This window comes from Vulpes vulpes, chromosome 1 (genome assembly GCF_048418805.1).
Source record: "Vulpes vulpes isolate BD-2025 chromosome 1, VulVul3, whole genome shotgun sequence".
Classification (NCBI taxonomy): domain Eukaryota; kingdom Metazoa; phylum Chordata; class Mammalia; order Carnivora; family Canidae; genus Vulpes; species Vulpes vulpes.
The window spans coordinates 83,602,474-83,609,932 of NC_132780.1; the positions used below are offsets into that span (position 1 = coordinate 83,602,474).

The 7,459-nt window shown below is 36.3% G+C and overlaps 1 pseudogene; it reads left to right on the forward strand.

Annotated features, from left to right (window-relative positions):
- The first annotated feature begins 5,075 nt into the window (after positions 1-5,075).
- LOC112919502 (DDB1- and CUL4-associated factor 13 pseudogene) lies at positions 5,076-7,140 on the forward strand (annotated as a pseudogene).
- Positions 7,141-7,459: the final 319 nt, after the last annotated feature.

Genomic DNA, 7,459 nt, shown 5'->3' on the forward strand with positions numbered 1-7,459 from the left:
TTGTGTAGTTCAAACCCATGTTGTGCAAGGTTCAACCATGTACTTTTTAAAATAAGCTTCATCCAACCTTGGCATTCAGTGGATTTTTAACTCTGAGGAATCAACTCTTTTTCTAATTCTATAACTTTCTCAGCCATTGACTAAATAATATGTCCTATACTTTACCATAGAAGTGTCTATTAGAAAAATATGAGGGCTTTAGGGATGCTTGGGTGGCTCAGTGGTTGAGCACCTGCCTTTGGCCCAGGGCATGATCCTGGAGACCTGGGGTCGAGTCCCACATCAGGCTCCCTGCATGAAGCTTGCTTCCTGTGTATCTCTCATGAATAAATAAATAAAATCTTTAAAAAAAAAAGAAAGAAAAATATCAGGGCTTTTTTATTTGTCCTCTTTATTGCTTAAATTTTCTACGTTGTTTATTTCTTTATATTTGCAATGTTATGGCAGACATTCTTAATTTTATCTTTTAATTCACTTAAATTTATATTAACCTTATCAAGTCCATCATTTAGCTCATCTGGTGTGCTTTTCATTTTAAATGACAATATTTTATTTCTATAATTTCTATGTTTTATAACTGCTTTGTTTCACAACTGTCTAATCTTATCTCATAAGTGCTAATATTCCTTTTTTTTTTTTTTTAGTGCTAATATTCCTAAAAATTTTAACTGAATTTCTCTCAAAATGCTTTTGTGTCTATTTTCTCAGATACAGACTTTCTTACTTATATGTCAATCAGTTGTCATTTATAACAATGGTATGCCTTTTATATTTTTAAATTATTGCTCAGTTTTACTCCTTGGGAATTGAAGTTCATGTAAGTTTCAGCCTCCTACCATTTGTGGGGTGCAAGACTTAGTTTCCAGATCTGCTTTTGTCAATATCCCAAATCTCACAGCCTATGCATGGTCCCAGCTTTCATGAGTCTTTTTGTTTCAACTTTAGCTTACCTCTGTGGAATATTTATTTATGGAAACTGGAGTTTTTATTTTTCCTATTTGGAGCTCAATTAAATACTTTGAAAAATTATCTCTGTTTTTATATATTTGGAAGAGAGAGTATGTTGTGTCAGCCATATTTATCTTATTAGTCTTTAAAGAATATTTGTAATAAAGATGCATGATAAAAGAACAGTGATTTGAGAGAAAAACTAGTGAATAAAAGAACTTCTAGAATAGAAGATAGTAAAATGTGTTTGTGGAAAGAAGTAATGGTGGAACCAGAGAGAATAATTCCACTAAAAAATAGGGGGCTGGGGGCTGAGAGAATCATAGAAGAGACTGAAGGAGATGGTATCACAAGTCCAAGCAGGACTTTTGTAGAACTTAAGATAAGGACATAGATTTGGCATGAGTTGAAACTGGTCAGATAATTCAGGCATCACGTCATGGGTTATATTAAGCCACGCTTAGAGTATTAACTCTTTAGAGGCATAACTTTGATTATATGTATATAATATCGTCTCCATACACTTACCAGTTCCCTGACAGCAGCTAGCTATCTCAAGATTTAATTCAATTCTGGCATTCTCTCTCTGGTATTAGTGTCAGATCCCACAAATTAAGAACTGAGTTCCACAAGACTACTCCCTCACACCACTACAGATACCAGTTCAATTCCAAGTTGTCACTTGTGCTTCTAACTGAACAGCCATAAAACAGGTTGTCATGAGCACACTATGAAGGGACATACACGAGTTGTGTATTTCCACAATGTCAGCTTTATTCAATCATAAAGCAAAGTTAAATCACAATTATAAAGCAGGTTCAGGATTTCAAACTCATGACATCTCACCATGTGATTAAACTTGGCTTCTTACACAGCACACAGAGCAGGGCATAAGACAAACCACAAAACAAACAAGATAACAGAAGGGTGTAGGAAGTTTAACGAACCAAATGTGAAATCAGTCTGTGGGTACGCAGTTGAGATAAGGCCTCGGTCTGGTCTGGGTCTGCTCTCAGCAGTTAGTGCTGCTTATGTTTAAGCAGTGAAGGATCTTGGTTCTGTTCAGAAATCAATCCAGCAGAGCCTTCAGTGGCAGTTGCCTTTTTTAAGGGGTCAGACATAGAGGAGTCATGTCTGAAGAGTCTGACAGTTTGTTGCCCATATCCTCCCTTTTTAAAAGGGATTTGATTGGTTTGGGGCGCCTGCAGACCTCCTCTGGTTCTGCTCATTATCAGTTCTGGGGTGTGGGATGACGTTGGTCCCAGTGATATCTCCTAGCTGCAATACTTTTAACTGCTTGTGTCATTGCTTGACTCAGGCTTCCACTTGACATGAGAGACTCCATTTTGCTATCTACACAGAGGCTCCCATGATCCCCTCCTTGGGTTTGACAATTTGCCAGAATGGCTCACAGAACTCAGGAAAATAGCTTACCTACCTGATTACAAGTTTATTATAAAAATGCACAATTCAGAAACAGCCAGATGGAAGAAATGCACACATCAAGATTTGGGGGAATGGGTAGAACTTCTATGCCCTCTCCAGGTGCACCATCCTCCCAACACTTCCACATGTTCACCAACCCAGAAGTTCTTTAATTCCTTTTGGTTAGGACTTTTTATAGAGATTTCATTACATAGACACGATCGATTAAATCACTGGCTATTGATAATTACTCAATCTCCAACCCCTCTACTTCATAAGTGTCAGAAGTAGAGTTGAAAGTTCCAACCCTATAATTACTTGGTTGGTTCCCTTGACAATCATCTCTCCATTGTAAGTGGGGTATCTGGGAGCTTCTAGCCACCAGTTATCCCATTAGCATACAAAAAAACCCACTTATTTCTTCAGAGATTCCAAAGATTTTAGGAGCTGTGTGCTAGGAAATAGGGGTAAACACCAAATATATATGTTTATATATATATATTTTATTATGTCACAACTCAATATACACCCAGATAACAAATCTGTCTGAGTTGAATTCTAATGATTCAACTCACAAGAAATTAATGTGTAAACCAGAATACCAATGTTTTACAATAGAAAGTAAACATTTCACAAGGACTGGACTGTTTCTGTGGGCTGATCAGCGTATTCTCTTATAGAAGAAAGTTACCTAAGAAGCCAAATTACAAGCAGTGGGCTTGTTGGTGAGTAAAGAATCAGAATAACAAAAACTAATTGTAATATTAATAGTTAATGCCTATAGAGCTATGGTAGCACGAAGTACTACATAGGAATGTACCTTTCAAGAGAACTAGTTAAATTAGACCAACGGTCAAGGGACAGCTTTATAGTACAGGGTCATACTGCCCTTTGACACCATTTTTTTGCTTCATGCTTATTGCTTTTATTTACACACTAAAATGAACAGTGGCAAACAATTACTACCATTATTAGTAAATTTCTACAGCTATAATTCCAGTCTCCATCACTTCTAATTGATAGTGCATGCAGGCTATGTATAAATCAACTTACCTAATTTTCACAGTTACATGAAATACGTAGCCCTAACCTTATTCCAAAGATGAGAAAACTGAGACATTAAAAAGTTATATAAATTGAATGAAACTACATTAGAAATAGTTTACTTGAATTTAAATTGTTTGCCTTGAAATTTCATGTCTTTGAGATCAGTTGATTAACTATAAGCCCAGATAGGTTAATTATTTTCTGATAGGATGCTGAGGCCACTGAGCCTGGATGTTCCTGAAACACTTTAGCCACTCATTACTGAGGGACACTTCTTGTACAGATGGCTAATCTCATTAATTACACTTCTCCCAATTTCATTCTCAGCATGCAAACTAGAAGTTATGAGGAATATCTTGCTGACAACCCCCATCTGCCTTACTAGAATATCTCTGTAAGCAAAATAGATTCATCTTCTTCTGAAATAGGAGTCAGAGGGAAGGAAAGGACATGGATGCAATAGTGAAAAATTGGGAAAGCACAAGAGTTAAAGAGAGAAAATTTATATGTAGTAATTTATGTGTTCTCAGTGAAGTAGTAGCTAAAGTCATCCTTTTGCTCAAATGGTGAAAGTTGCATTTTTGAGGTCAGTGCCTTTAGTGATATTTAAGTTAAAACCAGGCAATATCAGGGAAAAAAAGATGATAAATTATAGGTGAGAATAAATGTCTAGAGATCCAAAAAAGTAGAGTCACAAAATCTACTTTAGTAATACTCTGCTGAGGAAGTTGAGAGAGTAACCAGTAAGTTTATGTACATGGAAGTGCCCAATATATGATGGATATCTGCTCTTGGGTTTAAAACAGAGATCTAGACTGGAGTTATGGCTTTGAGAGTCATCAGCTTGACCAGTACTTGATACTTGAAGCAAATGTAATGAATGAGATGACCCAATCAAATATATAGACCTGGAAAGCAACAAGGCAGAGTGGAATCCTAGAGATGAGATAAATGTTGGGCAGGGCAAGGGTAGCCCTCAGTGGAAACTAAGAAAAAGCAATGAGAAATATGGAGGAAGCCCAAAAATGGAAAGACAAGGAAATCTGTGTTTAATATGATACACATAGTTAGATGCCTAGGTGGCTCAGTGGTTGAGTTCTGCCTTTGGCTTAGTTCATGATCCCACGGTCCTGGGACCAAGTCCTGTAAGCACACCCAATTTTTCAGAAGCATTAGCTTTCCAAGGACGAATGTTCATTTCATTAGATCCACACATAATATATTTGTTATTTTGTTACCTGCTTCTCTCTCTGCCTATGTCTCTACCTCTCTCTGTGTCTCTCATGAATAAATAAATAAAAATCTTTTAAAAAAGATAATACATATAGTCTGTGTATGTCTGAGTCATCATCATATGCACTTTTTAGACAGTGCACACACATAATAAATACTGGATGATAGAAATGATTTTATTTTTCTAATTATTTCTTCAAGATGCTTGAGAGGCCATTGGTAACATGTAAAGAACATTGATTTTTACAATTAGGAGCCCTAGGCTTAGTCTTAGTTATTAGATGTTCTCTATGACTTTGTGACCTACTTTCTCTCAGCATCAATGTTTATGAGACTTTTTTATACACCGAGAGCCACTCTATAAAAAAGGATTTTTAAAAAAGTTGTTTAAAGTAAGAAGCTTAACTATTTATTATTAAACTTGTTTAAAAAAATAACTTGTGGGGACGCCCAGCAGCCAAAATGAAGGTGAAGATGCTGAGCCGGAACCCGGACAACTATGTCCACGAAACCAAGCTGGACTTACAATGAGTTCCAAGAAACTATGATCCTACCTTACATCCTTTTGAGGTCCCACGAGAGTACGTAAGAGCTTTAAATGCTACCAAACTGGAACGGGTATTTGCAAAACCATTTCTTGCTTCCCTGGATGGTCACTGAGATGGAGTCAATTGCTTGGCAAAGCATCCAAAGAGCCTGGCTACTGTCCTTTCTGGGGCATGTGATGGAGAGGTTAGAATTTGGAATTTGACTAAATGAAAATGTATCCGCACAATACAAGCACATGAAGGTTTTGTACGAGGAATATGTACTCGATTTTGTGGGACTTCTTTTTTTACTGTTGGTGATGACAAAACTGTGAAGCAGTGGAAAATGGATGGACCAGGCTATGGAGAAGAGGAGGAACCATTGCATACAAGACTAGGAAAGACAGTGTATGCAGGAATTGATCATCACTGGAAAGAAGCTGTTTTTGCCACATGTGGACAGCAAGTAGACATTTGGGATGAGCAAAGAACAAGTCCTATATGTTCAATGAGCTGGGGATTCGACAGTATAAGTAGTGTTAAATTTAATCCAATTGAGACATTTCTCTTGGGAAGTTGTGCTTCTGACAGAAATATAGTACTATATGATATGAGGCAAGCTACTCCCCTGAAAAAGGTCATCTTAGATATGAGAACAAATACAATATGTTGCAACCCTATGGAAGCTTTCATTTTTACTGCAGCAAATGAAGATCACAACTTATATGCTTTTGATATGCGTGCACCGGACACTCCCGTAATGGTACATATGGATCATGTATCTGCGGTGCTTGATGTGGATTATTCTCCCACTGGGAAAGAGTTTGTGTCAGCTAGTTTTGATAAATCTATTTGTATCTTTCCTGTGGACAAAAGTAGAAGCAGGGAGGTCTATCACACAAAGAGAATGCAATATGTTATCTGTGTGAAATGGACTTCTGACAGCAAATATATTATGTGTGGATCTGATGAAATGAACATTCGTCTATGGAAAGCTAATGCTTCTGAAAAATTGGGTGTGCTTACATCACGAGAAAAAGCAGCCAAAGATTATAACCAGAAGTTGAAGGAGAGATTTCAGCATCATCCTCACATAAAACGCATTGCTCGTCACCGGCACCTACCAAAATCCATCTACAGCCAGATCCAGGAACAGCGCATCCTGAAGGAAGCTTCCCGACGAAAGGAGGTGAATCGTCTCAAACACAGCAAGCCCGGATCTGTGTCGATTGTCCCAGAGAAGAAGAAACACATAGTGGCAGTTGTGAAATAATACTTGGTATCCCTACCAATCCTGATGTCTAATCATTTGTTACCTATTGATATGCGGACTCTGCAAATAAAGTACTGGTTCTAGAATAATAACACACGGTTTAGTTACAGGTAGAGCACTATGTACCGTGAGAAATGGTCCTGACAGGTGGCCTGGTTGTTAAGACTGTCCAACATTTTAACCCTGATCTGCTTTCTTATTTCACTCAAGAATACAGTATTTGCAGACTAACTGTTTATTACCGTTAGACATTGCAGATATACTTCCTCTTTGACCTGTTATTGTAGATATACTATACATTTGAATTTATGTTTAAGACCAAACCTCTCTTTTGTTACCTTTAATACTACTTTGGGCAACTATTGCAGTGATTCTTCCTGATGACACATAACATGTGGAAGAATTATGTCAGAACTTTCTCAATTCAATTTTCTGTGCTTTATTTTTATTTGGCTTTTTGAGAGTTTAAAGATGATCAGTCTGCATTTATATAACTTTTATAAGAATTATAATTTATGGTTTAAGATAATAAAACATCCTTTTCTCTGCATTGTAAAAAAAATAACTTGTGATGGGAAAAATGTGAATGACAGTGGAGATAATGTTTGTCGTAAAACACTAACGAGTTTTCACATCTATAGAAGTTTAATTCATACATATATTGTGTTTGAGAGAATAGTTTATTCACTCTTATTAGGGATGCTTTTTTGAATTTTTGTTCTTTGTATTTAAGGCAATGTTATGAGGTATGTTCAGGATCGTCTTCATGTGAAACTATCCTTATGCTATTAAAATTATTTCTTTATCTCTAACATAAATTTTGCCTAAAATCTCTATTCTATTCCCTAATATTAATATAGCAATAGTATATTTTGTTATTTTAGTATTGTTTATCTTTTGGTGTTTTTTAAATGTAATACTTTTGTATATTTAGGTATTAAGTACATTGTGTGTAAGCAACAAATAACTTTTTAAAAAGTCCTATCTTAAAATCTCTGTTTTTTTA